The sequence below is a fragment of the Ammospiza caudacuta genome, chromosome 2 (assembly GCF_027887145.1).
Source record: "Ammospiza caudacuta isolate bAmmCau1 chromosome 2, bAmmCau1.pri, whole genome shotgun sequence".
NCBI classification, from domain to species: Eukaryota; Metazoa; Chordata; class Aves; order Passeriformes; family Passerellidae; genus Ammospiza; species Ammospiza caudacuta.
In genome coordinates, this window is record NC_080594.1 from 117,074,281 (window position 1) to 117,082,508 (window position 8,228).

The window sequence follows — 8,228 nt, forward strand, 5'->3', positions numbered from 1 at the left end:
CAGAGGTGTTGGCCCTTCCCAGAGACAGAGTCCCTCTCAATGGGAAGTGTGAGTCAGCCAGGGCACACGGGAGCCTTTTCCAGCTTTTACAACACCTCACCTGTCCAATATCCCAACTTTTACCCCCCATGCCTGACGGGGAGCTTGCTGCCTTCAGTGCAGCTACCAAGGTTAATTTACACCAAGGCCATTCAGGGTTTCTATTTGCCGTTTTGCCATCTCAGTGGCAAATTAAAGCACGGTGTTATTTGATTTGTACTTGTGCTGTGCAGCTGAACACGAGCAAGAGTACGACCTGCAAGTCCAAAATTCCCATCCCTTCCTGCGAGCCTATTGAATGCATTTTGTAAGGCAAAATCATCAGACCAAATGGGATGAAAACTTATTCACAGAGAGCTATTTTTGAAAGTATTTTTAAAATAATTATAAATAAAATAGAATTAAAATTATATTTTTTTAAAAAATAATGGCTCTAGAATGTCATTAAGCACTAATTTAAAATAAAGTGCTTTATGACACTCTAGAGTTTTATTCTATTATTGTTTACGTACCTGGCTTATTTCATTATTATTTACAGAGCTTGCATTCACACCAGGGGTTTGCAAAGATAAAAGTTACATCTTTTTTATTTTTTGTCAGTAATCTATTTTAGAATTTACATTAGAAAATACATTAGATTTCAATTTTTTTTCTATTTGCTTGTATATAGAGGTTTTGCTCACACCCGTGTTTCTAGTAGACAACAGAAGTTAGCAATGATGATTTTCAGGGTATTTTCAGCATTTTTTCAAATGTTATGTTAATATTTTTAATAATTTCATGCTAAATTTTTTGTACTCTTTTGTTAGGGTTTTAATAATTTGTTGTTAAGATTATTTCAGAGTTTTTTCAAATTTTATGGTAATATTTTTAATAATCTTATGTGAAAGTTTGAATAATCTTTTGTTAAGATTTTAATAATATTTTGTTCAGATTGTTTCAGCGTTTTCCTCAATTTTTATGTTAATACTTTTAATAATATTATGTTAAAATTTTAATATTATGTTAAAATGTTACTAATATTTTGTTAAGATTATTTCAGCATTTCTTCAAATTTTATGTTAATATTTGTAATAATCTTAAATTAAAATTTTTATCATCTTTTGTTAAGCTTTTAATAATATGTTGTTAAGATTATTTCAGTGTTTTTTAAAATTTTATGTTAATATTTTTAATCATCTTATGCTAAAATTTTAATAATATTTTTAAAGATTTTAATAATATTTTGTTAAGATTATTTGTTTTTAAAATTTTATGTTGATATTTTTAATAATCTTATGTTAAAATTTTAGTAATATTTTGTGAAGATTTTAATAATATTTTGTTAAGATTATTTCAGCGCTTTTTCAAATTTGACGTTAATAGTTTTAATAATCTTATGCTACAATTTTAATAATATTTTCTTAAGATTTTTAGCACCCCAAGATGCTGGTGCAAATGTACAGAATAAAATACCCATTCAAAAGCATTTTGGTGAAAAGACGCTCCATTTCCCCCCCTGATTTTGATAACAAATTTTAACTTTTTTGTACTGAAACAACCATGAGTGAACCCATTTGGCTTTGAAAAGTGGAATTTTGGCTGCGCCTAATTTTGGAAATCACTCTGAAATTGATGTCAGAGTGTGAAGTGATTGTGCCATAGAGGAGTGGGTGCTCCCACGGGTGTGGTGTTTGTGGGGTCCCCAGGATGAGGTGAGAGATGAGAATCTGACTCCATGTCAGAAAGCTGATTTATTATTCAGAAAACTGATTTATTATTTTATGATATGGTATTATATTAAAAAACTGCTATACTAAAACTGTACTAAAGAAACAGAGTAAGGATACATCAGAAGATTTGACAAGAACGAATAATAAAAACTCCTCAGAGCCTCGACACAGCTGGATGGTGATTGATCGTTAAATTAAAACAATTCACATGCTGGGTAAACGATTCTCCAAATCACATTCCAAAGCAGAAAAACATGGAGAAGCTGAAGCTTCTCAGCTTCCACGGAGAAAAAATCCTGGAGAAGGGATTTGTCAGAAAATATCACAGTGACACACTCGTGTCCCGTGTTGCAGTGGGTGTCTGCGCACGGAAATCTGAACTCGCTCGGGGCTTGTACCACGCAAATCTCTTCGTCCTACACCCCTGCACGCAGGAGGGAGGAGGCTCTGCCAGGAACGAGGCATCATTTGCCAGGATTTGTGGGATCCAGCCTGAAGAACAGCTCCTGGTGCAGGGGTTGGAGGTGGCCGTGAGTCACCAGGGCTGGTTCTGGAGGAGCCGGAGCATCAGATAAAGCAGGAGCCGGCTCCAATGTGCAGGGGTGGAAAAGCAGCGCGGTGTCTGCCTGGGCTCTGGCACGGCATCCCGCTGGATTTCGGTGCTGGATTCCAGCCCTGGGCTCTGCGGAGGCAGGAGGTGCTGGCAAAGAGCTCTTCTGACCATGCCCAGGGAGGTGGTGCCCTGCAGCGCCGCCGGCAGCTGGGAAAAATACGTGCCTGAAAGACGTGGCTGAAAAATGTAACCGAGAAATCTACCTGAAAAATGCAGCTGAAAAAAGTACCTGAAAAAATGTACCCAAAAAAATGTAGCCAAATAATGTATCCTGAGAAATGTACCCAGAAAAATGTATCCAAAAAAAATGTACCTGAAAAACTGTACCCAAAAAGATGTACCCGAAAATGTAGCCGAAAAAAATATAACTGAGAAATGTAGCCAAAAAATGTACCCACAAAACGCACATGAAAAATGTACCTGAAAATTGTACCCAAAAGACGTACCTGAAAAATGTACCTGAAAAACATACCTGAAAAAACATACCTGGAAAATGTACCCAAATAACGTACACAAAAAATGTACCCAAATAATATACCTGGAAAAATGTACCTGAAAAATGTACCTGAAAAATGTACCTGAGAAATGTACCTGAAAAATGTACCTGAGAAATGTAGCTGACAAAAGTACCCAAAAAATGTAGATGAAAAAATGTACCCAAAAAATCTGCCTGAAAAAATGTACCCAAATAATGTACCTGAAAAATGTACCCTGAAAAATGTACTGGAAAAATGTACCCAAAAAAATATACCCCGAAAAATGTACCCAAAAAAGTACCTGAAAAATGTAGACGAAAAATGTACCCAAAAAAAATCTACCCAAAAATGTACCCCAATAATGTACCTGAGAAATGTACCTGAAAAATGTACCCAAAAAACATACCCCGAAAAATGTACCTGAAAAATGTACTCGAAAGATGTACCCAAAAAATGTACCCAAATGATGTACCCCAAAAAATGTGCCTCAAAAAAATGTACCTGAAAAAATGTAGCTGAAAAATGAACAAAAAAAAAATGTACCTGAAAAATGTGCCCCAAAAAACGTTCCCAAAAAATGTACCTAAGAAATGTAATTGGAAAAATGTACCTGAAAAATGTACCCAAAAGATATACCTGAAAAAATGTACCTGAAGAATGTACTCGAAAAATGTACCCAAAAATATGTACTTAAAAAAATGTACCCAAAAATGTACCCCAATAATGTACCCGAGAAATGTACCTGAAAAATGAGTGTGGCTGCCAAGGAGCAGAGCAACACCAAGCTGGAGGAAATCATCCAGAAAGCATTTTCTGTTCTCAGAGGTTGAAGATTTAAAATTTAAAACTAGGCATTCTTCTCCCAAATATCCACAAACAACCACGTCAGTCATTTGCTGCTAATGCAAACATGATTAATATATTTTTTAATTACTACTTTTTCACATTATACAGGCTCTCCATCATTAACAGAACTGATAACAAGGTGCATGTAAAATTTGGGCTGTTTAATACTTCTCAATTAGGTTCCTGAATGTAGGGCTTTTTTATTGTCCTTGTAGAGGAAGAATGTTAGCAAAGATAGTTCAGAAGTTTCTAAGAAAGCAGTAGAGAAAAAACCACTTTATTTGTCTCTGGTAAAAAAAAGAATCTCAAAGCTGGTTCACTAAGCAGTGCTATTATTTTGCACAGGCTTTAAAGTTTGGTGTCTGGCAGAGGAGTGGTTGCCCTGATATGGTTTTTAGTATATAATTCCATGAAATAAGACCTGTTAAAAGCAATGTGCAAAGCCTACCTAAACCCCAAACCAGTAATTTTCTTACTAGATCACATCAAATACAGAGTTTTTTCTGTTGCTGTCTACAGCAAGGAGCTTATGTGATATCCAGCAAATGATGATGTACCTCAGTTCTCTGCCTCTAAAGATGAGTTTTCATCTTTAAAAGGGAGCCACAAGTTTTTTTATTAACCTGTGTTCATTTGTTCAGATATTATGAGCACTAAAACCCCTCTGCTGAAGGCCCAAGGGTGGTCCTCAACCTGCCTTTTAATTCCTGGCTTCCTTTAGTGCATTCAAACCAATTTATAAAGGAATTGACTCTAGGGGTACTGGGCAGGCAGGGCTGCCAATACCTTCAGCTCTGAACTCCCAAAAACTCACACATGGGTCCAGAGCAGTCCAGTGTGTCACTGACTTCAGCAGGATTATCTACACCTTGCTTTTTAAAAAGTATTCCTCAGTAAAAGCTGGTTTCAGAATTCCCCCTGTCTTCCTGTGGAAACCCAGGGCACACAGGGAACGTTTCTCTCTCTGCTCTGGGGTGTCCTGACCCCCAGGGCAGCACTGACTTTGACCCTCATCCATGGAGAAAGTTTCCCAGACTTCAAGACAGACTGGAATCCACAAAAGTGTGAAATAGATTATAGAGAGCAGTGTAGGTGCATCACTGGGTGAGAAATTGAGGTTTTGGGATTTTTAGTGTGTTTTGGATGGAAGCAAGATGGAGGGCACAGGGTATCATCCTGGGTTTGTTCTTCATGCTTCTTCTTCTCCATGGGTTTGGGTGGCATTTTGTAATTGGGCAGAAAAGTCCCCATTGCAGCTCTGTGGGATCAGTTATTGGGTTAAAAGGGAAAATAATCCAGGTGTCAGTTCTTCATTGGATAGTTCAGCTTTAAAAGCCCTTGTACCAAGAGATTGTTGGCCATTTTGTGCCTTTAATGAAAAGCTGCAGAACTCACAGCAGTGAGACTGTTTTACTGATAACAAATAATAAACACCTGAGTGTGAACATGAAACACCATCTCAAGTGCCTTCAATCCAGACCCAGAGAAACCCACAACTGGTACCACCACATCTTCCCACTGCTCATTTCCATCTCCACACTTCTCCAAGGTTTGTGAGGGTGCTTTGAGTGAGACCAGCAAGGAGCTCCAGCATCTCCTCCAGCCCAGCTGTGCCCCTTTCATCCCCTCCTTGTGGAGCAGCTTCCTCCCAGCCCTCTCCTCTGCCTGGCTGCTGACATGAAGGAGCACCTGCTCAGTCAGCCCAGCTTTCTGATCTGGCTCCAAACTAACCCAGGGAGTTTTTTTCAGTGAGATCACTGAGCTGATTCAGTTACTGTTCAACCACGTGAGTGCAAAGGCAGCCGTGGGGATGGGAGCACAAGAAGGGGATGGCAGCCTCCTCCAGAGCCTGGGCTTGGCTCAACCCAGCTGCACTATTGCACCATCTGTCTAGGAAAAAAAACCCAACACAGCTAAATATTTGCAGAGTGGACAAATAGATGGATTTTTGTTTAATAGTTTTGCAAATTAGTGCTGCTTTATATCGACTTTAAAGCCATTACCTAGTTGCCAGCTGCTGTCTGTGCACAGAATGGAAAAGCAAAATGTTTTAGCTCTAACATGCAGGACAAAGGCACCCTGTGACCTGCTGAAGCACCAGGCTGGTTGAGTTCACTCATGCCAAGCAATCCTTTAGAAGCATTTTGTTCTAAAAAGACCAAGCTGAAGCACTGGATTGGATCCTGTTCTCAGAAAGGACTGGGAAATACTGCAAGACAACAAAGCAGAATAAGAACAGAGTTTCTCCGTGGTGCCTCTGCTAATATACACTCACAGGAGAAAAGGAATTATATGAGACTGTTTATCTTGCCACAAAAAAGATAAATTACATTGGTTGCACGAGATTTGTTCTCAATAAACCTGGTGCTGACTGTTGTTTGTCAGCCTGGCCAACTGTTAGGATGTTTTAAATTTTTAATTAGTTAATGAGTCTATTTACTTATTTATTCATTTCTATTCAGTGACCTGACTGCTCTGGAATTCCCTTGATGGCTTCTTTTTCTGCCTATGGAAGACAAGTCCTTCTGGTGTCCTTTTCCAGCCTTCCTACACTGCATCAGGAAAACGCTCAGAGCCTGGGAAGCCAGTCCTTGAAGCACCTTAAATGTGAATTTTATTTAGGCCTAGCCCTTTTGAAAGTATTTAAATAATTGAAATTCTCTCAGATGAGCTCTTTCTGTGTTCTGTCATGAGCTCTGACTCCGTTCTTGCTTGGTGTTTGTTAAATTAATTCTCAAATCACAGTGGAGGCAGAAGGTGAAGAATTCACTTTTTGGTTAAATTTAACTGCCAGCTAAGTGCCAGCTGGGCTTTGTCTTGCTTTACTTTCACCATCAGCCCAGTGAAACAGGGGTTTGAATGACAATGTAGCATTAGAGGAATTAAAAATATCTGCTGTGAACAAAGTTGTGCACTCTTCCAGAAATTCCAGGGCCGTGGTTCTCCAAATCTCTTCAGTTTAAGGAGAGCTCCTTGAGAGCATGGCACACTCTCCAGGCTGATCCACTGAGAGCTGAATCCCAAATAAAAGCAAGGAACAGGCCAGGATGATATGCAGGAGCAGGAGAGCAGATAGAGGTGCATTGTTGGGTCACAGAGGTGACCCATGGGCTTGTGCCTGCACACAGCTCTTTCTTATTCCTGATTTATTTATACAAAGATGTTCTCATTCAGAGTAAACCATTGCTTCGTTTAATCCAGAGTAAATTAAGCAGGAAGAAATCCATGTGGAATAAAGCCTTGAGAACAGGCTTCATGTCCTGTGCCTTTTGAAAGTAATTAAATGTCTTTGTAGACTCTTTTTTAAGTGGAGCTTTGCAAAGGACTGCTATTATCCTGGCTTTAAAACACATTGTCCTCTATCTATTGCCCAACCTGCCAGATTAAATGACACACACTGCCTGCCCAGAACAATCCCCTCGAATCTGATACTCAGAGTAACAAACAAAGGCCAGCTTTATTAACCTTCAGACCTGTGATAGGTGGTGTGAAGGTTGTGATGCAGGTCAGAACAGCCTCTTCACCAATCCTGTCACACACCAGAGGCTGCAGGCTCCTTCCTTGCTTCCAAATGCAGCATCTCAGGGTGAGACCCTGCACCCACTGGTCTGAGTCACAGCTGGACACGAGCCCAGGTGTGCCCAGGTGTGCCCAGGTGTGCCCACACGGCCAAGGGCACCTGGCGTGTGTCAGCAATAGTGTGGGGATCCCCCAGGGCAGGGATTGTCCCTCCGTGCTGGGCACTGCTGAGGCCACACCTCCCATCCTGGGTCCAGTTTTGGCCCCGTAAATTCATATTTAGGGTCCCAAAACTCATATTTAGGGAAAGATATTGAGGTGTGTCCAGGGAATAGTAAAGGAGATGGTGAAGGACCTAGAGAGTCAGACCAGTGAAGGGTGACTGAGGGTGTTTAGTGTGGAGAAAATGAAGATCAAGGGGGACTTTCTCACTCTCTACAACTCCCTGACAGGAGGGGGCAGCCAGGGAAGCTCAGGCTCTGCTCCTAGGGAACAAGGCACAGGACGAGAGGCCACAGCCTCAAGCTGCACCAGGGGAGGTTTAGGTTGGAATCAGGCAGAATTTCTTCACTGAGAGGGTGGCCAGGCATTGGGAGACTACCCAGGCAGCCCCCATCCCTGGAGGTGCTCAATAAACTGGATGTGGCACTTGGTGCTATGGTTTAGTGACAAGGTGGAGATTGTCCAGAGGTTTGACTTGATGATCTTGGAGATTTATTCCAAACAAAACAATTCTGGGGGTCCTGTGATTCCTGCAAATAGAGAGAGCCAGGCACTGAAATCTAGCACTGGGATCATCAAAGTCCAGAGGTTTGACCTGATGATCTCAGAGATTTTTTCCAAACAAAACAATTCTGGGGGTCCTGTGATCCCTGCAATTAGATCCACAGAAAGATCCAGGCACCAAAATCTAGCGCTGGGATAACCAAAGCTTCTGATCCCATGGGCAACTAAAACCTAGAGACGTGTGAATTCTCAGCAATAGCTTCTTGGAGACGAAAATCTGTTGCTTCAGAGCGTGCC